We start from the raw sequence: 23,852 nt of genomic DNA on the forward strand, positions 1-23,852 counted from the left end.
GACGAGGACGACGACCGGGAGGCCCGGCACCCTAGCCGCGGAGTCGCCGCCCCAGCTCCTTCTCCGGCCTCCGGCGGCGCCCGGCCTGCGGCTTCCTCCTTTCCTGCCCAGCTTCCCGCGGGCCTCGGGCCGCGGCGGCAAGAAGCACCGGCCGGCTGCGACGGTCCGCGCCCGCCCCCGCCCGGCCCGGGCTGCATGTGAAGGAGGGACGGGCCTGGCCCGCGGCCCGCGCCTGACTGCTCGCGCGCCCCTCCGGCCCCGGGCCGCGGCCTCCCCCGCCCGGGGGGCGCGGTGACAGGCCGCGCGGGGGCGGAGGGGCGGGCTCCAGGCGGCGGCCCCTCCTCGGGCCTGCGGCTGCCGACGTCCCCGCGGAGCGGCCGGTACGTGCCCGTGTGGGGGGCGGGGGTGGGAGCGGGAGTTGCGCGAGGGGGTTGCCCTGCTCCGGGTGGGCGGGCCTCGGACCCCCTGCGTCCGGTCCTGAAGGCCGGTCTGAGCGAAGTGGACGGACTGCTGGGCCGGTGGCTGTCAGACGCGCTCTCGGCAGGGCTTTTCGCGGGGGGACTGCTGCTGGTCCCTGGGAGACCAGGGCTCTTACCTGCTGTAAGCGAACGGGGCTCGTCTGTGCGCGGCCGCGGCGTGGTCGTCTGTTGGTGAGGGTGATTCCCTCCTTTCTGTGCGGAACGCTTAGCTAGCGCTTTCCGCTTACTGCGCGCCCGGCGGGGGTCGTGCATTGTGTCGCTTCGTCTTAGCCCGATGAGGCAGGTGGGTACGGGCCTCCCCATTTTACAGATGAAAAAATGAGGCTCAGAGAAATTAAGGAACTTGCCCAAGGTCATGCAGCTGGTAATCTGAGAGGCCTTGATTTGAATGTGATGTCTTTTGTGTAGGACTGTATTTCTGCATCTTGCAAAAATAAATATTTGAGGAAAATGAGGATGGATGCAGAGTTTCTTCCTGGGAGTAAATTCTAAATTCATAGGTAGATATAATTTACTTGCCTCTGTTTTTTTTTCAATTACTTTTAAAAGATGGTTCCTGGCACCTTTTCCTATTTTGCAGTAGGACTGAACAGAAAAATTTCCCCTCTTATCACAAAGAAATATATTTGATAACACTGCGTATTTCTTGAAAAGTTTCAATTTTACTTGTGCAGTTTGTTCTTAATGCATACAGGGAACTCGCAGTTGGGTTATTTGCTTGAGATTTCCTTATTGCAAAATTTGTTGCTGGATTATGTGGCAATGGCAACACACTTAGTAATTTGTGCGTTGTGTTATGCAATATTTCTGAGTTGTGTCAAAATTTAATGTGTACAATATTGTGTGTGATTACAATATTAATGTGATTTTTTTTCTTCCAATTGTGTGTAGCGACTAATCAGTGTTTATAAACTAACCGACAATTGTCATTTTAGCATTGGCGTGTACTGTTTCTTTGATTATGGTTAATGAAAAAGTAGAGAGCCTTTACCTTTCTCTTTACAAAAGAAATTGTTGATAAATTCCTTTGAGTAATTGTATGCATTGTTGCAAATGTTTAAGAAATCTGTTGGTGACCAATTACTCTATAATTTTCTCTGGTATATTATCAGGTTTAAGGAAATTTGTAGTTGAATGTCTTTGTAATGGCTGTAGATAGAAGGTCAAATTATAGAGTTAACAAGTGGATAGGGCACAGATCTATTTGTTTGGTTAAAAATATAAACATATGTTGAGTCTTGAATTATGTTGAATATGATATCATTATAGAATGGTTATCTAGTCATGCTCTCCATGTGTCTCTTTTAAGAGAACTAGCTGTTAAGGGCTTAATCTTAAATAATTGCGTTATAGACTTAATCTTTTAAGCAGTGTTTTAGGTGGAGCTTTCATTCCTAGTTTATCTTATTGCTACCAAAAGGGTAAGCTATATTTAATAGATGCTGTATTAAGATGAAGTCATGTTTGCTTCTTTACAGTTCCCACAGCTTTGGTTTCAGGTTGACCTTTTTTCCTTGTAGAATTGGAAGTCTCTGGGCTCCCCCTCACCCCTGACTTTTTATTATGAAACAATTTCAAGCATATAGGAAATGGGTAATAGTGAGCATCCATATGATGACCCTCTAGATCCAACAACTGTTGACATCTTGCCATATTTCCTTTATCTGTAAATACGTGTATATTATTTTTGGCTAAACTAGTTGAAGCTAAGCTGTAGACATTTTGACACTTCACCCCTAAATAGGTCAGCATGCATCTCCAAAGGACATTTTCTTATATAGCCAAAATACCATTCTTGTTAAGTTTTTTAGTTAATATTTTCTTGTTGATAATTAGTTAATAGTTTCTTATTGATAATTCCTTAATGTAATCTAGCATCCATCCATATTTAAATCTCCCCATTTGTACCGAAAGGTCCTTTATGGCACTTTGCACCCAATCCCACCAAACCAGGATCCCATCAAGGTTTATTCCCTGCTTTTGGTTAAGTTCCTGATCTCTTCTAATCTAGAACACCCTCACCTCCCCCTTTTAAAATGACGTTGATATTTTTTAAGAGATCAGGCCAGTTGTCTTATAAAATAAGTCACATTCTCAATTGGTCTGAATTTTTCTCCTATGGTGTCATTTAGTGTGCTCCTCTGTTAACCCTTGTATTAGCTAACTGTGAACTAGGTTTAAAAGGTTGATTAGTTTCAAATTAAATATTTTGGGCAAGAATAACTGCTTAGTGATGCTGGTACTCCATATTGCTTCCCATCAGGAGACACATACTGTGAAGTCCCATTTTTTGTGACGCTGAGTTTGATCACTTGGTTATGGGGGTTAAGGTAAGGAATATTTTCCCCACTGCAATTAGCAGGTAATCTGTGGCATGATAAATTTGCACTGTGGTGCTAGCCTATTCTCTGATAATCTTTCACCAATAATCAGCATCTGTTGCTGATCCTTGTCAGGCTAACTTTTGAATTTCAGTGTTAATCTTTTGTTGGTCTATAGATAGAAACACAATCACAGGAATGTAAAATAGCCTATGCAGCTATATTAATCAGATTCTGATTTTGCAGATTTTTAAAATTTTTAGTTATGAATTCAAGGTATTTTCTTTTACGAATATAAGTAAACCTGGCTTGAGAAAAATAGGCAAAATTCAATGCCTGTCTTTTCCTGTACTCTCATTTAAGGCACGTGTTTAAGTTTTTCTTAGCCAATATTTCTTGCACAGGAATAATCAGAAATACAATAAGAGAAGAGTGGATTTACTAAAAAACATTTTGAGAAAGCTGTTTTCTGGTGTCATACAAAGAGCCCTGGACTGTGAGTCAGAAGATGTAAATTCTAGTCCTAATTCTACCACTATGTGAAGTTCAAGAATGACAACTTTTTAAACTTCACTGCATGTTCTCATTTCATAATGATTAATTTAATATACATTTATGAATTTCTGATAAGGAGGCATGTTGGTTACGTTTAGAGGTGAATCTCATTTTAGTTAAGCTAGACAGAAATAAATCAAATATGTATAATACAAAATTGAATTTATTTTCCAAGTAACTATCTGACACTTAGTTGGTGATTGTTTTATACAAGGGTTCATAGTAGAATTTACTTAAGTAACACCTTCTCATTCATTAAAAATACGATTTAATTCATGGAATAGTTTACATGAAGTTTTTCCATACGTCTCCTTTGTAAGTCAAGATGGACTGTATATATGGAAATAAGAAAGCTTTTTCCTTATTCTTGAGTGTTGTGTGAGGTATATCTCTGTATCTGCTTACACACACACACACATTTATATGAATCTTGTCTGTGTAATTTTGTCTTTTGTCTTGAATATCCCTGAGATTTATTGGAAATGTTGGTTGACTGCATTTCTCATGGTGGTTAATCACATATTTGTTTTGTAACATCTCTTGTATTGTTGCCTTTATTGTTACTTAACTCTTAGATTGTGCTTAATTTTTTTGTTATACTTTGTCTTCCCAACTGATAGGATAGAATAAAATCTTGTTTTGAGTCCTTCCTGTAAGTAGCACAGTGCCATTCTTATAAGTTCTCAAGAGTGCTTTGCTTGATAGTCATAGTACCATAAATTTAAAAAGCATTCTGTGGTTTATAAACTTCAGCAGTTTTTGTAAAGGTAATGTTTCCCCCTATTTCTGCAGTAGTCATTTATTATTGACTTTAATAATTAAATAATGACAAATTAAAAGAACAATTTAAGATATGACTGTATCGTTATTCTTTTGATAATTCCCAAATTAGGCCCCCTCTTTGCCACTACCTCAGGCAGGATGTTCCACAAGCACTGTGCACCTGCCTCTACCATAGTACCTACTGCATTGCCCTATAATGATGTCAGTGTCTTCCATTAGGAAGTTAGCTCTTCAAGGACAGCGGCAGTGTTTTGTGATTTTGGTGCCCCGACACCTAGCACAATGCCTGGAGCCAAATATTTATTAAGTGAACAGAGAGTTGACAGAAGGGACCTCCTTTTACAGTGTTCTAAGATTCTTGAAAGGTGATGCCTACCAAGTTACTGATGATTTACAAAATTTTTCTTCTGAATTTACTGGTTGTTTTCTTTATTCTTTCTTCCGGTATTATTTATTTTATTTTGTTTTGCACACTTAAGCAATTTCTCTATTCTAGGCACTGCTTAAGTAGTACTTTGAAGATATTCATTTAATTCCTATTAACAGCCCAATGAATTAGTTACTATTGTTATACCCATATTACAGATGAGGCAACTGAAGCACAGAGACAATAAATACCTTGGCCATGTTCACACTCGTGCATGGTAGAGCTGGGACAGAATGCAGGCAGTCTGGCTTCAGAATCTGTACTCCTAACGACTGCACCCTGCCACCTCTCTGCTTTATCAGGGCAACCAGAAACTTGGATATGCTTTACCAAAGTAATATCATCATCATTCATGGAGTACCGACTATGTCCCAGGGTGGGGAGGGCACTTCCAGCAGGCCCTGAAGAGGAGGCAACAGTTGAACTCAATTAGCAAACCCTATACATTAACTGATTGTGTTTATAATGTTTATTGAAAAAAACATAGAAAAGATACAGAAGAAAATAAAAGTAGTAAGCAGTTAAAAGTATGAACTTAGGAGTCAGAGCTGAATGTGAGTCCCAGCTCTCCTGTTTAACCTCTCTAAGCCTCGTTTTCCTTATCTATAAAATAGAGATATTAGTACCTAACACAGATGTGTTGTTAGGTTTAAATGAGATATGTTTAGTGTAGTGCCTAGTGTGTAATGTGTTCAAAAAACATTATCAGTTATTGTAAAATCTCCCATAGTCCACACAGTTCACGTCTATTTTGATGTACATGGAAGCCCTCTTATTTAATGTAATTAGATGGTGTTCAGTTTAATTAAAAAAATTAATATGAGAGGAATAAAAATAGCATGTTTTTATCTTAAATTATTTTGTTTAAAAAAACATGGAGGTGTAAAGCAGTCTGAGTACATAATCCATCTAGAGTTGTATCATTTTTCCCCTAGTCTTTTACAGTTTACTCACCTATACCTACTTTAATAACAATTTATTTGGTAACTACTTTAATAACAATTTTTTTGGTAACTAGTCTTTGAGTCTAAACATTGAACTTCATTTTCATAGAAATAACAACTCGTTTCACAGAATTTCATAGGTTTATGTACTATTAAACTATGTAATTATTTTAACAAGTGTATAAACATATCTAGTTCTTGGTAAGTTGATGGGAGCAGAAATGCACTGGTTTGGTAAAAAATAAGCTTAACTAGTGGTGAATGTTCAGCAGTTTATCAAGACTCTATAGAGAGAATGGAGAGTGCTGGTTAATTTGCCAAATTTGTTAAGGAATTTGGATAAGAAAATATTGTTTCCTTGCCTTCTATCTCTGAGTATATGGATTTATGTATTATACAAATATTTAAACAAAGGATTCAAAGCTACATAGTCATAATATCTCAATTTTATTTCAGCTCCTTCAGGTTTTTTTTCCATTTGTGTCCACCTCCTGCCCCCCCCCCCCCCCTTTTTTTCTTTTAATACTCTGGTTCCTTGGCAATGTGTATAGTTTTTAGATTAGATCTCATTCTCCATCTTCCATATTTGTCATCGTCTATCAATATTGTCATCTCTTTGTTATTTTATTTTGCATTCTAGGAGAGATTCTTGGGTTTGACCTCCATAGCCACGTCGAAAATTCTGTTCTTTATACCCTCCAATATGTATTAAAAAATATTTTCCATCTCATGGGTATTTTATTTCTGCATTTAATCTCTATTATCTTGGCAATCCTTGATCTTGCTGATTTCCTTTTTCCTCTCATCCTTATTTCGCATCTCAGCCTGGTCTCTCCTTTGGCTTCTGTTTTTGCTTTATAAAGGCATGTCTTCTGGCATTGAGGCTACCATACAATTTTCTATAAATTTCAAAATGTATCTTGGAAGGAAGGAGAAGTAATATTTGAGCATCTCTTATGTGCCAGAAACTTGACACATTAATTTCGTAGTAATTATGGTAGATTATATTATCCTCACTTTACAGGTGAGGGAACAGGCTCAGAGGTGTTAAGAATCTTGCTCAAATCACAGAGTAGACTTGGGGATTTTTTATGGCTCTTCTAGTTAGAGCAAGGGTTTGCTAGCCTTCTCTTTTGCCTCCACATTGCTTACATACTGTCATTGTATATAGCACTCTCTATGGAACTGTGTGTATTAGAATCTTCCTGGGGTAGGGCCAACATGATTAAAGAAAATATATACTCAATTTCAGATATTATTCTCACCTCTCATCCTTTATAATCGCTAAGTGAAAGAGTTCTGAAAAATACTTGGTTAACTTGCATGATTTTATGTGTACACTAGTGCCCCCCTTATCCTTGGTTTCAGTTACCCACGGTTAACTACAGTTTGAAAATATTAAATGGAAAATTCCAGAAATAAACAATTCATAAGTTTTAAATTGCAAGCCGTTTTGAGTAGCATGGTGAAATCTCGTGCCATCCCATCCCAGATGTGAATCATGCCTTTGTCCGGTGTATCCATGCCATATATGCTAACCCACCTATTACTGAGTAGGCATCTTGGTTGTCAGATCAACTGTCATGGTATTGCAGTGCTTGTGTTCAGGTAACCCTTATTTTACCTAATGGCCCCAAAGCACAAGAGTGGTGATGCTGGCAATTCAGATATGCCAAAGAGAAGCTGTAAAGTGGTTCCTTTAAGTGAAAAGGTGAAAGATCTCGACTTAATAAGGAGAGGAAAAAAATCGTATGCTGAGGTTGCTGAGATCTGTGGTAAGAATGAGTCGTCTATCCATGAAATTGTACCTTGGCTTTGTATCCTGCAACTTTGCTGTAGTTGTCAATTATTTCTAATAGTTTTCCGACGCATTCTTTAGGGTTTTCTGTATGTAAAATCATGTTGTCTGCAAAGAGCAAGAGTCTCATGTCTTCAGTGCGTATTTGGATTCCTTTCATTTCTTTTTCCTGCCTAATTGCTCTGGCCAAAACCTCTAGTACCACGTTGAATAAGAGGCTTGATTATGTTGAGGTATTTTCCTTCTATACCCATTTTATTGAGAGTTTTCATCATAAATGGATGTTGGATCTTGTCAAATGCTTTCTCTGCATCTGGGGAGATGATCATGTGGTTTTTAAATTCCTCCTTTTGTTAACATGGTGTGTCATATTGACTGATTTGCAGATGTTGAACCATCCCCGTGTCCCTGGTATGAATCTCACTTGATCATGGTGTATGATCTTTTTAATTTATTGCTGTATTGGGTTTGCCAAAATTTTGTTGAGGATTTTTGCATCTATGCTCATCAGCAATATTGTCCTGTAGTTTTCCTTCTTTGTGTTGTCCTTGTCTGGTTTTGGGATCCGGGTGGTGGTGGCCTCGTAGAATGTGTTAGGAAGTGTTCCATCTTCCTCAATTTTTTGGAATAGTTTGAGAAGAATAGGTAATAAATTCTCTCTGAATGTCTGGTAGAATTCTCCTGAGAAGCCATCTGGTCCTGGACTTTTATTTTTGGGGAGGTTTTTTATTACTATTTCAATCTCTTTACTTGTGATTGATCTATTCAAATTCTCTGTTTATTGTTGATTCAGTTTTGGGAGGTTGTAAGAATCTAAGAATTTATCCATTTCTTCTAGATTATCCAGTTTGTTGGCGTATAGTTTTTTATAATATTCTCTTATAATCTTTGGTATTTCTGTGGTATCCGTTGTAATTTCTCCTCTTTCATTTCTAATTTTATTTATTTGAGCCTTCTCTCTTTTTTCTTAGTGAGTCTGGCTAGGGGTTTGTCAGTTTTGTTTATCCTCTCAAAGAGTCAGCTCCTTGTTTCATTGACCCTTTTTGCAGTCTTTTTTTGTTTCAATTTCATTTATTTCTGTTCCAATTTTTATTATTTCCCTCCTTCTGCTGAGTGTGGGCTTTGTTTGTTGTTGTTCTTCTAATTCTGTTAGGTGTAGTTTAAGATTGTTTGAGCTTTTTCTTGTTTTGTTGTTTTTCTCATTCTGTTAGGTGTAGTTCAAGATAATTTATTTGAGCTTGTTCTTGTTTGTTAACGTGGGCTTGTATTGCTAAAAATTTCCCACTTAGGATCACTTTTGCTGCATCCCATAAGAGTTAGTATAGTGTGTTCTCATTCTCCTTTGCCTCTAAATATTTTTTGATTTCTCCCTTTATTTCTTTGACAACCCATTGGTTGTTCAGTATATCCGTGAAATTGTGAAGAAGGAAAAAGAAATTCGTGTTTCCTGTTGGACCTCAAATACATATGTATAGGAAAAAACATAACATACATGGGGTTTGATCCTATTTGTGGTTTCTGGCATCCATTAGGGGTCTTAGAATGTATCTCCTTTGGATAAGGAGAGACTATTGTATTATATACACTTTTCAGTGGGATGAAAATAAATTGGTTTATTTTAAATAAATGATATGAGAAGTGTCTTTATTTTTCTGGTATCTAAGAAAGGTAATATGAAAGAGTTTAATGTACTTGATCAGAGAGTTGATGAAATTTCTTGAAATAAATATGATGAACATTAGGGATTTTCAGTGTGACTTTTTTAAAATTAAATTTTAGACTGTATCATTCTGAATAGGCTATGAACAATAACCCCCAAATCTCAGTGGCTTAAAATAACAAAGCTTTATTTTTTGCTCCTGCTGTGTGTTCATTGAGCATTGGTTGGGGGACTTCCACTCAACATGTGTCAATGAGTAAGAGGCATAAACTGCGAAAGAGACAAAAAGTTTATTTGAGACACAAATTTAAGTAGAAACTCAGATGTGCTCTGAGGAAGACAAAGGGTGCATGGGTTTATAAAGGCAAAGGACACAGGCCTATGAAGATTTACGTTGAACAGCTAATGATCGGTTCTGCCATGAGGTGAGCTGACTCACCAGCTTGTAGTTGGTGCTTGGGTTGTATCTAGGCAGATTGTCCATTCGTGGAATGAGGATGTGTTTCAAGATGTGAGCTCTGCTGTCAGGTAAAGTTCACCAGTTCATTTAATATCTGGTGGTGGACATGGTATGTGTACGTAAGCCTCACTTTCTTAATGGCCTCCCAGCTCCATTTTAGAAGCCTTGACATATGTTACTCTATTTTGTTATCGTCATCTACATTTGTCGTCCTTACTTCGGGTCCAGCTTTGCATCCTCCATTTGGAACCTCACTGTCAGTAACATTACTGGTTGCCAGATGTAAAGAAAAAGACAGACCATGTTTTTTCCTTTATCTTATACTCAATACTTCTGACGCTTCTGGTCACCAAATATGTGTGTGTGTAGTTTTCCATGCACCAGGCGATTCTGTGATACCAGCAGGGTGTGCTACAATTTAACTTGATTCTGACACTACCTGGAGATTGTGTCTGATCACACAGGTTAAGGGCTCAGTCCCACAAGACTGCCCTCCTCTTCAGACCCAGTTGGAAGGCCAGGTAGTAACCTGTGCTTCTGACCGACTGGCTATAAATCAGAGGTTCCCATCACTCCCGCCCCCGCTTGGCTTCAATTAATTTGCTCGAATGGCTCACAGAATTCAGGAAAACAGTTGCTAGATGACCAGTTTATTAAAAAGGACATAATTTAGGAACAGCCAGATGGAAGAGATACATAGGGCAAAGTATGGGGAAAGGGGGGCAGATTTTCCATGCTCTCTCCAAGTGTGCCACTCTCCTGATGTGCCACTCTCTCAACCCCTCCAGGTGTCTGCCAACCCAGAAGCTCTCTGGACCCAGTCCTTTTGGGCTTCTAAGAGAGGCTTCATTACCTTAGTATGGTTGATTAAATTATTGGCCATTGGTGGTTGAACTTAATCTCTAGTCCCTCCTCCTTCCCAGAGGCCAAGGGATGGGGCTGACAGTTCCAACCTCTAAGCATATGAGTGGTTCACCCTGGCAACCAGCCTCCATCACTGGGTGCTTTTCACAAGTCATGCCATTAACTTAAACTCAGGTGTGGTTTAAAGGAATTTGCTGTGGATGTCAAAAGACACCTACATTGTTCTTACCACTTAGGAAATTCCAAGGGTTTTAGGAGCTCTGTGCCAGAAATGGGGATGAAGACCAAATATATATTTATTATAAATCACAGTATCACACCAGGACAGAGGGAAAATAGAACTTGTCAAAGCATATGCTGGCTTTTAAAGCTTTAACTTGGAAGAAACATTCACTTCTTCACCCACAGGTATTGGCCTAAAGAAGTCTTGTGGCTGTACCTGAGTTGAACAGTGAGCTAAGTTCAGTATTTTCATATGCCCAGAAGGAGAAAATCAAGAATTTGTGAAGAGTCCTACCACACAGGCAATGCTATGGAAAAGGTTTTGAAAATTATTTTTGAAAATTAATTAATAGGAGCCAGTGGGGAAAATATGTAGATATCAGCTTAGCCTAACGAAAACATGACAAAAGCAACAGTTGGCAAAAAATTTTAAGAAATTCCAAGTTGGATGCATAGGATACCATGCACAGAATTCGGGGAAATGGAGTGCAAAGTGGTCAGAGGGGCAATTAAGTTAATTGGAGAAGCTTTCCTGAATAAGTTGTTTTGAGATGGATGTTAGGAGTAAGAATTCCTAAAGAGGAGAGAGAGGTGGGCATTCAGGGGATACACAGGAGCCAAGGCTCAGGAACTGGGATCTGTAAAGTCCCTTGGGAAAGCAAGAAGGTTAGATGGACTGAAACACATGTGTGCCATGTTATGTTGTGGTCATAAGGAGAGTCAAATTTGAGATTTGTTTATTTAGGTACTTGTTAATGGGCTAGTGATGTACAAAGTGCTTTTAGGTGCTGTAGAAGATATAAAGATAGGTAGGTAATGTTTCCTGCCTTCCAGGAGCTTCCTGTATAATGAAGACACAGCCAGGCACACATGTAATGTTGTTACAAAGCATGTAGATGAAAGAGGTTATGGAAATTGATTTGATGAAAATTGGCTAGCCTTAAAGGTTTTATTTTGAGGTTTGAGGTTCTGGCAATATATACTAACTTGGGTGTTCTGATTAAGAAGTACTGTGTTTGGGCTGGCCTGGTGGCGTAGTGGTTAAGTTCATGCGCTCTGCTTCGGCGGCCCCGGGGTTCACAGATTTGGATCTCAGGAGTGGACCTAACACCGCTTGGCTGTGTCCCACATAAAATAGAAGAAAATTGGCACAGATGTTAGCTCAGGGCCAATCTTCCTCACACACAAAAGAAGAAGTACTATGTTTGATCTTATTTGGGAGTTTTGATTTATATGATAAGCAACAGAAAGTGTGCAGTCCTACCAGCAGAATGAGTGTGCTCAATATGATCCTATTTTGACTATAACCCTGGTCATGATTTTATTATATCAATCTTAAAGTATAACTATAGTTTGATATTTTGTCATTTTTAAAATCCAGGGGATTAGTGAGGGGAGCATATTGGTACACAGTAGGCATGCGTTAAATGTTGGTTGAATAAATAAATAAACACATGAGAGGCAATGTAATGTAGAATGTAAAAGTAGATTCTGAACAAGATTATGTGGGTTCCAATGCTGAACTTAATAAATGATAGCTCTTATTATATTTTTTGAGTGTTCACTATGCACTCGTATTGTTCTCAGTGCTTTACAAATAATATTTCATTTAAATCTTGTAATAATCATTTAAAGTGGGTACAGTTACTGTCCCCATTTTACAGATGAGGAAATGGGCACTGAGAGCCATTGTTATCATTATTGTCAGTGAATGTGGAGTAATGTTTTCGGTAAACCAGTTATGAGTTTTTTCTTTCCAGTGCCTGATAGAAATATTAGAGAGTGATGATCAGGGTATGAAGACCATATTTATATCAGCCTACAGTGATTTGAGAGTTTTAAAAAAAGGCTAAATTTGTTGAGTATTGATTTAAGAGCTGTGCCCTTCTCCTTTAAGATAAGTTAATAGGATGTAGAAAAGAATTAAGATTTATAGGCATTTAAAACAAATTCCCCAGCTTCCTCAGTTATGGATTAAGAACTAAGAGGAAAAAAACACAAAACTAAATAGATCAACTTAATTTTTTTGTGTTTATTTATTGAGATCATAATAGTTTATAACATTGTGAAGTTTCACTTGTACATTATTTGTCAATCACCATATAAATGGTCCCGTTCACCCCCTTTCCCCTGGTAACCACTGAACTGTTCTCTTTGTCCATTTGTTTGTTTATCTTCCACATATGAGTGAAATCATGTGGTGCTTGTCTTTGTCTGGCTTGTTTTGCTTAACATAATACCCTCAAGGTCCATCCATGTTGTTGCAAATGGGACGATTTTGTCCTTTTTTTAAGACTGAGTAGTATTCTATTGTGTGTGTGTGTATATATATATATATATATATATATATATATATATATATACACCACATCTTCTTTATCTAGTCATCAGTCGATGGGCACTTGGGTTGCTTCCACGTCTTGGCTACTGTGAATAATGCTGCAGTGAACATAGGGGAGCATAAGTCTCTTTGAATTGTTGATTTCATGTTCTTTGGATAGATACCCAGTAGTGGGATCGCTGGGTCATATAGTATTTCTATTTTTAATTTTTTGAGGAATCTCCATACTGTTTTCCATAGTGGCTGCACCAGTTTGCATTCCCACCAGGAGTGTATGAGGGTTCCCTTTTCTCTGCATCCTCCCCAATGTTTGTTATTTTTTGTCTTGGTGGTTATAGCCATTCTAATGAGTGTAAGGTGATATCTTAGTGTAGTTTTGATTTGCATTTCCCTGATGATCAGTGATGATGAGCATCTTTTCATGTGCCTGTTAGCCATCTGTATATCTTCTTTGGAGAAATGTCTCTTCATATCCTCTGTCCATTTCTTGATTGGGTTGTTTGTTTTTGTTGTTGTTGAGTTGTGTGAGTTCTTTATATATTATGGAGATTAACCCCTTGTTGGATATATGATTTGTAAATATTTTCTCCCAATTGTTGAGTTATCTTTTCATTTTGATCCTGGTTTCCTTTGCCTTCTAGAAGCTCTTTAGTCTGATGGAGTCCCACTTGTTTATTTTTTCGTTTGTTTCCCTTGTCTGGGTAGATAAGGTATTTGCAAAGATTCTTTTAAGTCTGATGTCAAAGAGTGTACTGCCTACATTTTATTCCAGAAATTTTATGGTTTCAGGTCTTACCTTCAAGTCTTCTCTCATTTTGAGTCTATTTTTGTGTATGGGGAAAGATAATGGTCTACTTTCATTCTTTTGCATGTGGCTGTCCAGTTTTCCCAGCACCATTTATTGAAGAGATTTTCCTTTGTCCAGTGTATGTTCTTGGGGAGCACCTTTGTCAAAGATTAGCTGTCCATAGATGTGTGATTTTATTTCTGGGGTTTCAATTCTGTTCCATTGATCTGTGTGCCTGTTTTTGTACCATGCTGTTTTAATTGCTATGGCTTTGTAGTATTTTTTGAAGCCACGGATTGTGATGCTTCCAGCTTTGTTCTTTTTTCTCAGTATTACTTTAGCTATTTGGGATCTTTTGTTGCCCCACATGAATTTTAAGATTCTTTGTTCTATTTCTGTGAAGAATGTCATTGGGATTCTGACTGGGATTGCATTGAATCTGTAGATTGCTTTAGGTAATATGGACATTTTAACTATGTTTATTCTTCCAATCCATGTGCGTGGAATATCTTCCCATTTCTTTATGTCATCCTCAGTTTCTTTCAGTAGTGTTTTACGGTTTTCATTGAATAGGTCTTTTACTTCCTTGGTTAAATTTATCCCTAGATATTTTATTCTTTTTGTTGCGATTGTAAATGGGATTGTGTTTTTGAGTTCTCTTTCTGTTAGCCCGTTATTAGAGTATAGAAATGAAACTGATTTTTGTAAGTTGATTTTTGTACCCTGCAACATTGCTGTAATTGTCGATCATTTCCAATAGTTTTCTGATGGACTTTTTAGGGTTTTCTATAAATAAAATCATGTCCTGTGCAAAGAGTGAGAGTTTCACTTCTTCACTGCGTATTTGGATTACCTTTATTTCTTTTTCTTGCCTAATTGTTCTGGCCAAAACCTCCAGTACTGTGTTGAATAGGAGTGTTGAGAGTGGGCATCCTGGTCTTGTTCCTCTTCTCAGTGGGATGGCTTTCAATGTTTCCCCATTGAGTATGATGTTGGCTGTGGGTTTGTTATATATGGCCCTTATTATGTTGAGGGACTTTGCTTCTATACCCATTTTATTGAGACTTTTTGTCATAAGTGGATATTGGATCTTGTCAAATGCTTTCTCTGTATCTATTGAGATGATCATGTGGTTTTTGTTCCTTGTTAATGTGGTGTATCACATTGATTGATTTGTGGATGTTGAACCATCCCTGCATCCCTTGTATAAAACCCACTTGATCATGGTGTATCGTCTTTTTAATGTATTGCTGTATTGGGTTTGCCGAAATTTTGTTGAGGATTTTTGCATCTGTGCTCATCAGCAATATTGGGCTGTAATTTTCTGTCTTTGTTTTGTCCTTGTCTGGCTTTGGTATCAGGGTGGTGTTGGCTTCATAGAATGTGTTAGGAAGTGTTCCATCTTCCTTAATTTTTTTGAATAGTTTGAGAAGGATAGGTAATAAATCATCTTTGAATGTTTGGTAGAATTCTCAAGGGAAGCTGTCTGGTCCTGGACTTTTCTTTTTGGGGAGGTTTTTGATTATTGTTTCACTCTCTTTTCTTGTGATTGGTCTAGTCAGATTCTCTATTTCTTCTTGATTCAGTTTTGGGAGGTTCTAAGAGTCTAAGAATTTATCCACTGCTATATTGTCCAGTTTGTTGGTGTATAGTTTTTCATAGTATTCTCTTATAATCTTTTGTATTTTTGTGGTATGCGTTGTAATTTCTCCTCTTTCATTTCTAGTTTTATTTATTTGAAACTTCTCTCTTTTTTCTTAGTGAGCCTGGCTAAGAGTTTGTTAATTTTACTTATCTTCTTAAAGAAGCAGCTCTTTGTTTCATTGGTGCTTTCTACTGTCTTTTTGTTTCAGTTTCATTTATTTCTGCTCTAATTTTTATTGTTTCCTTCCTTCTACTGACTTTGGGCTTTGTTTGTTCTTCTTTTTTGAATTCTGTTTGATGTAGTTTGAGACTCTTTATTTGGAATTTTTCTTGTTTTTTAAGATAAGCCTGTATTGCAGAGAATTTCCCCCTTAGGAGTGCTTTTACTGTATCCCATATGAGGTGGTATGGTGTGTTTTCATTTCCATTTGTTTCCTGATTTTTTTTTTTATTTCTCCTTTAATTTCTTCAGTGATCTATTGGTTGTTCAGTATCATGTTGTTTAGTCTCCACATCTTTGTCCCTTTCCCAGCTTTTTTCTTGTAGTTTATTTCTAGTTTCATAGCATTATGGTTGGAAAAGATGCTTGGTATTATTTCAGTCTTCTTAAATTTATTGAAGTTTGCCTTGTTTTCCAACATATGGTCTATCCTTGAGAATGTTCCATGTGCACTTGAGAAGGATGTGTAATCTGCTGTTTTGGTTGGAGTACTCTGTATATATCTATTAAGTTCATCTGGTGTAGTTTTTGGTTTAATTCCACTATCTTCCGGTTGACTTTTTGTCTGGATGATCTATCTATTGGTGTAAGTGGGGTGTTGAGGTCCCCTACTATTATTGTAGTGTTGTGAATATCTCCTTTTAGATTTGTTAATAGTTGCTTTATGTACTTTGGTGCTCTCGTGTTGGGTGCATAGATATTTGTAAGTGTTATATCTTCTTGATGGAGTGTTCCTTTTATCATTATATACTGCCTTCTTTGTCTCTCTTTACCTCTGTTGTCTTGAAGTCTACTTTGTCTAAGTATGGCAACACCTGCTTTCTTTTGTTTGCCATTAAGTTGGAGTATCGCCTTCCATCTCTTCACTCTGAGTCTGTGTTTGTCTTTGCAGCTGAGATGTGTTTCCTGCAGGCAGCATATTGTTGGGTCTTGTTTTTCAATCCATCCTGCACTCTGTGTCTTTTGATTGGAGAATTCAATGTATTTATATTTAGAGTGATTATTGATAGATGAGGGCTGCCATTTTATCACTGGTTTTTGGTTCTTCTGCATTTCCTTTGTTTCTCATCCTGTGTATTTCAGACTACCAATTTGGTTAGGTAGTTTTATATGCTTGTTTTCTTAGTTTTCTCCTAATTTAAACATTTGTATCTCTCTTCTGATTATTTGTTTCGTGATTAGTACGAGGTTTGGATAAAAAAAATGTATGTGAGATAGTCCGTTTTCTGATAACCTCTTATTTTCTTAGACTAAGGCATTTCCATCCCTTTCCTCTTCCCCTTCTAAGTGGTTCTTGTCACAACTTATTCCATCTTGTGTTGTGAGTTTGTGTTTCAAATGAGTATATTATATTTATTTTTGGTGTCTTCCTTCCCTTTATCTTTAATGTTACAATTAAGTGTTGGCTAACCTTTTCTTGTAGAGAGCTGCAATTTTATGATTTTGTCTACCTATTTATCTCCTTTCTGAAGGCTCTGTAACCCCTTTTTATTTTTTGTCAGGTATGAGGGCCTTCATGAGTATTTCTTGTGCAATGAACTCCCTTAGTTTTTATTTATCTGGGAAATCTTTTATTTCTCCCTCAAATCTGAAGGATATTTTTGCTGGATAGAGTATTCTTGGCTGAAAGTTTTTGTCTTTCAGAATTTTGAATATGTCATTTCACTCTCTCCTAGCTTATAAGGTTTCTGCTGAGAAATCCACTGAAAGATTGATACAGGTTCCTTTGTAAGTTATTTTCTTTTGCGTTGCTGCCCTAAGTATTTTTCTTTGTCGTTGACTTTTGCCAGCGTTACTGCTATATGCCTTGGAGAAGATCTTTTTACATTGATATAGTTAGGAGGTCTACTGGTTTCATTCACTTGTATTTCCAGCTCCTTCTCCAGGTTTGGGAAGTTCTTAGCTGTTATTTCTTTGAACAAGCTTTCTACTCCATTCTCCTTCTCTTTTCCTTCTGGAATACCTGTAATACTTATGTAGCATTTCCTAATTGAGTCAGATGTTTCTTGGAGAATTTCTTAATTTTTTTTTAGTTTTCCCTCCTCACCTGAAGCATTTCTGTGTTTCTGTGCTCCAGACTGCTTATTCACTCCTGTATAAATCAGCTCTGTTATTCAGGGAGTCCACATTTTTCTTTGTCTCATCCATTGTGTTTTTCATTTCCAACAGTTGTGATTGGTTTGTCTTTACAGTTTCAATCTCTTTTGTCAAGATATTCCTGAATTCATTGAGCTGTCTTTCTGTATTGTAATTTGTTGAGGTTTTTATGACAGCTGTTTTGAATTTTCTGTCATTTAGATTATAAATTTCTGTGCCTTCAGGATCGATTTCCTGGTGCTTGTCATGTTCCTTCTGGTCTGGAGAATTAATATATTTTTTCATATTGTTTCATGGTGTGAATTTGTGCTTTGGCATAGTGATAGTATGTGGTCAGAGCTTCCACCTACTTCCACTGGGTGGGGGTCAAGAGCTGTGTATTCTGAGCCTGCTGTGATCCATGGCTTGCTCACAGCTGCTGCTTCTCTGTCTGTGTGGATGCTCTGGCTGGCCGGTTGAGCTAGAGCACTGGGCCGGGGGAGAAGCACTTTCTTTTGCCTACTCAATCCCTGGGGTGTTCTCGCTATGCCCTTGCTATCTGCTCCCCTGGGTGCTGGCTTGATGAAGTCACCCTGACAATAACTTCATCATCATCTTTGTGTGGGGCTTTCCCATGGGCTGTGAGGGAACTTGGAGAACAAAGATGTTTCCATTGAGGGCTTCCCCTCCCCCCTTTCCTCTCAGAGGTGTGCACAGTCCCAAGCCCAGGGTTGCTGCCATTGGGTGAGGGAGAGGAGATTCCCCTTACCTCCTTTCACTTCCTCTGGGCAGTTCAGCACCTCCACCTTCAGATGTATGACTTAATAGTTCTCTCAGACATCTTTTGTGTTGTGTGAGTGTTCTCTGTTGCTTTATGAATATCCTTTTCGTTATATCTTAGGCGGGAGAGTCTAAGGGGAGAGCTCACCCTGCCATGATGCTGACGTCACTCTCCTATATCAGCTTAATTTTAACAAACATTTACATAATTATCACTATATGTCAGGCATCTTTTAAGCAGTTTGTGACCACTTACTTGTTTAATTCCCATGGCAATTCAGTGATGGTATTATATGAATATAAATCTTCATTTTACAGATAAGGAAACTAAGGCAAAAAGAGGTTGAGTCATCTACATAAGGTCACACAACTAGTGAGTGGCAGATGCAGATTTCAGACCCAGGCACTTTGGCTCCACAGTCCGAGCTCTTAACCACTATCCTTGCTCTTTTTGTTTTTGTGGGGAGCATGACCCATTGAGAGGTAAAATGTGCATGAGTATGAAGTAATCTTAGAGATCACAAATATATTCAATTTCTGTGTAATATTTTAAAAAGGAGAAAAATCAGAATTTATTATTTAGGGCGTAATCTGCCTTTAGCGCTGAGCTGTTTGGAGGGAGAGAAGGGAACTGACGTTTCTTAAGTTAGAATTTCTATGTGAGGTCTTTGTGCTGGTGCTATACATATTATCTTATTAAGTGCTTAAAGTAAACCTGGAATATAATTTCTGATATCTTCATTTCGTAATCAAGGATATGGATACTCTGCATTCTGAATGGCCAGAGTCACACACAACTACAGCCAGGTTTTGTATGCAAGTCCCTGTGTGACTCTAAACATTGTACTGTAATCCTGTGCTTCCCAAGGAAATGTGAAAACTGAAATATGATTTGCCAAATAAACCACGTATTGTTTTGAAATATCAATTCAAGAAATGATAAAACATTTTATTAACTAAAACGTCTTGTCTTTTAGAACTTGATGAGAGAAAGGAAGCAAATACATCTCAAATATGATGATTATCATAACAACAGGGACCACTAGATGGAAATTAGATTTTTCTCTGCTTTTCTGAGGATGTGTAGGTCTGTTTGCAAATGATTGCCACTTTACATGAGGTGTGATCATTCAACCAATTTAAAATTACATGAGTTATGGCTATTAAGTTATTACTAAGAATTAACCAAATCTCTTGTATCTAGGTAACCATTGTTTTCTTTAGTCATTTTAGAAAACTATATATTTATTGTTGTTATTACTTTTATTACTACTTAAAATGTTTTGGGAATACTAAAAATTTGAATTTTATGTAGTTTTGAGTAGAAATTGTGGTACAAAGTTCAGAAAGGTCTCAAAAGATACACAGTGAAAGTCTCTCTACCCAGTGACCCAGCTCTTAGCCAGAGGTGACTAATGTTATTACAGAAATACCTCTATTGAAACTATCTTCAGAGTTTTTGAATTCTCCAATTAGGATATGTCTGATCAGTGATGACAGATTTTATTTTTTTCAGAGTCAGAATTTGTTTATAGTCTGGCAAATAAAGGGGCTGCCATTCAGGATAATATCTTTAAAAATCAGAAGCAAGGGGTGTCTGTAAGGTAGTGAGACTTGTGGTGTGTCTCATTAATTGGCTTAAAGTCAGTTCTTAGAGTTGTAGTGCTAGTATCATAATAGAATAAAATTTTTGTAACTTGATTGAGCTTCTTGGATCTGTAGATTGATATTTTTCATGAGATTTGGGAAGCTTTCAACCATTGTTTCTTCAGGTATTTTTCCTGCCCCTTTTAATCATCTCTCCTTCTGGGACACCCATTAAAATATGTTGGCCTTGGGGCCGGCCCCGTGGACAAGTGGTTAATTTTGCGCTCTCCGCTTCGGTGGCCCAGGGTTTTGCTGGTTCAGATCCTGGGCGTGAACGTGGCACTGCTCGTCAGGCCACATTGAGGCAGTGTCCCACATGCCACAACTAGAAGGACTCACAACTAAAATAGACAACTACGTACTGGGGGGATATGGGAAGAAAATGCAGGAAAAAAAATATGTTGGCCTGTTTAATGTTCATTTTCCTTCAGTCTTCTTTCTCTCTGTTGTTCAGGTTGGATAATTTTTGTTGACTTTTTTATTGAGTTTAATTCTTTCTTCTGCCATGTGAGAATTATTTTTGTGTCCGTGTAATACATTTTATGTTTGGATATTGTACTTTTCAACTCTAGAATTTCCACTTTAGTTCTTTTTTTTGTAGTTTGTTTCTCTATTGAGGTTTCCTATTTGTAGAATCATTTTCATCAGATTTTCCTTTAATTCTTTTAAATATGTTTATAATAGCTGCTTTGAAGTCTTTGCTAATTTCATCATCTGGGCCTCCCCAGACTCAGTTTCTGTTGACTGCTCTTTTATCTTGAGTATGGTTCACACTTTACTCTTTCTTTGCATGTCTTGTAATTTTTTTTCTTTTTTGATAACTAGACATAATAGATAATATATTGTAGCAGTTCTGGAATTGGATTTTTTTTTAAACCAACTTGTTTCCACTTAATCTGTGGAATGTATTATTCCCACTGCTTGGTTTGCTGCTCTTGTGTTTGCTTAGTTATTTTTGTTTTTCTGTTTGTGTTTTTTTAAGTCAGGTTTCCTAGGGGTTACCCTGTGATCACATAACTTAGTGCTCAGTCAGTGATGAGGCAGAGGTTGCACTCAAATACCTCAAACCTGTCAGACTTCACCTGTCTTCTCGTGGATATGTATGAATTGGATGGCGCAAATTTAAGGTAATTTCCAAGTGTGCCTCAATTTTTACTTTGTACCTGGCCCTCTTGGATCTCTACACATGCCCACAGTTTCCTGCTCAGCCAGGGATTTGTAGAGAGTCCATCTAGCACTTTTATGGCTCTCTCATTTTCCAGATCTTTCCATTAAATTTCTAGTTGGTCTTCCTCTCACTACAGAGATGCTGTCTTCCTCCTAGTAGAGCAGCTGGTTTTCCCCATTCGTTTTTGCCCTTTTATTGATAGTGTCATTCAGTGTGGGTTTTCGTCTTTCATACCAAATCAAGTCAACCCCTCTAGCAACACAACTGCTAGGTTTCCAGGCTACCTCTGCCCTGTTGCAAGTTCTTATGCAGACCAAGCTGGGCTAGTGAGTGGTAGGAGCATCCCCAGGCAAGAAGTCCACAGACTCCCGTTGCCTTACCTGAAGTTCTGGTAGTTTTCCCTGAATAAATACTTCTCAATTTGTTGTTTATCTTTTTGGCATTTCCAAATCCACAAAATGGTTATTTTTGGCAATTTGTCCAGTTTTATTCTTATTTGTGGGAGAAGATTTACTGCTGTCTTTATTCTGCAGTAGCTGGAAGTCCAACCAGCAAGTTCTTTTTATTCTGTCTTCAAAATATACCTTGAATCCATCTTTTTTTCTTCATCTTCCCTGCTGCCATGTTATTCCAAACACTTTAATACATCATCATCTCCTTCTGAACCTTAAGTAACTTTATGACTAGCTTTTGCTTCTTTGCCCTCTACCAGTTCATTCTTTTCTTAAATAATTTTTTTAGTTTAGAAAAGTTTTAGATTTACAGAAATGTTTTAGATAGCACATAGAGTTCTTGTACTCTATGCCTAGTTTCCCTGTTGTTAACATCTTACATTATTATATGTTTATCGCAACTATTGAATCAATGTTGACACATCATTATTAACTAAACTCCATAGTTTATTCTGATTTCATTGTCCTTTCTCTGTTCCAGGGTTTTATCTGAGATGCAGCATTACAGTAGTTTACACATCCCTTTAATCCTCTGGATTGTGGCAGTTTCTCAAAACCTTCCTTGTTTTTAATGACCTTAACAGTTTTGAGAAATATTGATCAGGTATTTCATAGAATGTCTTTCAGATTTCATTTTGGCAGCTATTTTTCTCCTATGTTACTTGGTTTATGAGTTTGAGGAGGAAGACCACAAAGTTAAAGTGCCATTTTCATCAGATTTCATCACATCATATCAGAAGTTGAGTATCAACATGATGTACCACTGTTGGTGTTGGCCTTGGTCCCCTGGCTGAGTGTTTGTTATATTTCTCCATGTTAAATTTATCCTTTCCTCCTTTTACAAATGAAAACACACTATAAGCGTTCTCTTTTTGCTTTTTTCGCTCATATATATATTTTTTCTTTTTCTTTCTTTTTGCTGAGGAAGATTCACCCTGAACTAACGTCTTTTGCCAGTCTTCCTCTTCTTTTTTCGCTGAGGAGGCTTCTCCCTGAGCTAACATCTCTTGCCAATCCTCCTCTTTTTATATGTGAGCCACTGTGACAGCATGGCCGCTGACAGATGAATGGTGTAGGTCCGCGTCTGGGAACCAAACCTGGGCTGCTGAAGCGGAGCAGGCTGAACTTAACCACTAGGCCACTGGGGCTGGCCTTCAAAATAACATTTTTAACTTTAAGCATTCTTTGCTCAACGTGAATAAATATCCATGTTTTATTACGTGTATCTGTAGTAGTGCAAGTAAATCAACTAAATAACATTCAGTGTCTCAATTTATAATGTATTTATCCATTCTATGATTGATGCACATTTTTGGCTATTGTGTTTATTCAGCAGCCACAGTGATATTTAAAAACATAAGACATATCTTATCTCTGCTTATTTATTAGCTTTCCATTGTACTACATATGAAATCCAAACTCCTTTAAGAACATTCTTGCTTGTGACACCAGCTTACCTTTTCAGTTTATCTCTTGCCACTCTCCCTTTGCTCTGTAAAGTATTAACCATACAGTCCTTCCTACAGTTTCTGGACCATGCCAAGCTTTTTGGGCACTTGTATGTGCTGGTTTTTTGTTTTTTTTTTTTAAAGATTTTATTTTTTCCTTTTTCTCCCCAAAGCCCCCTGGTACATAGTTGTGTATTCTTCGTTGTGGGTTCTCCTAGTTGTGGCATGTGGGACGCTGCCTCAGCGTGGTCTGATGAGCAGTGCCATGTCCGCGCCCAGGATTTGAACGAACGAAACACTGGGCCGCCTACAGCGGAGCGCGCACACTTAACCACTCGGCCACGGGGCCAGCCCCAATGTATGTGCTGTTTTTTAACCCTGAAAGGTTTTCTCCTGGCTCTTCTTATGGCTGGTACCTTCTCAGTTTTTAGAGATCTTACCTGTTTACTCATTCACTGAGTTTATTTTCTTCATTGGCACTTTATAGTTACTTGTATGTCTTTCTTATTAAAGTGTAAGCCCCAAGAGTAGGGGAACTTTGTTTTGTTTACTACTGTATTTGTGGCGTATAGTAGGCGAACGCTTAATAAAGTTTTGGGGTTTTGTTTAGAAATTAGTGAATAGTAGTCCTCAAAGCGCATGAAATGGAGGTATTTACAGTGTAAGTAGATCATTTAAGAAACAAAATGAAATCCTACATTTTAAAAGTAAATGGTTGCATTTGAAAGAAAGCACAGTGTAGGATCAGTAAATTTTAGATTTGATTCTTGTTGGAA

At 37.9% G+C, this 23,852-nt stretch overlaps 1 protein-coding gene across 2 annotated transcripts in view; it reads left to right on the plus strand.

Annotated features, from left to right (window-relative positions):
* Positions 1–243: 243 nt before the first annotated feature.
* Positions 244–23,852, plus strand: part of MAP3K2 (mitogen-activated protein kinase kinase kinase 2) — an 83,925-nt gene continuing 60,316 nt past the window's right edge. For both annotated transcript variants that reach the window (XM_044769203.2, XM_044769205.2), the window contains exon 1: positions 244–380. The gene's annotated coding sequence lies outside the window, so the exon portion shown is untranslated. The remainder of the gene's footprint in view (positions 381–23,852) is intronic.

The sequence above is a fragment of the Equus asinus genome, chromosome 4, assembly GCF_041296235.1.
Source record: "Equus asinus isolate D_3611 breed Donkey chromosome 4, EquAss-T2T_v2, whole genome shotgun sequence".
Lineage (NCBI taxonomy): Eukaryota > Metazoa > Chordata > Mammalia > Perissodactyla > Equidae > Equus > Equus asinus.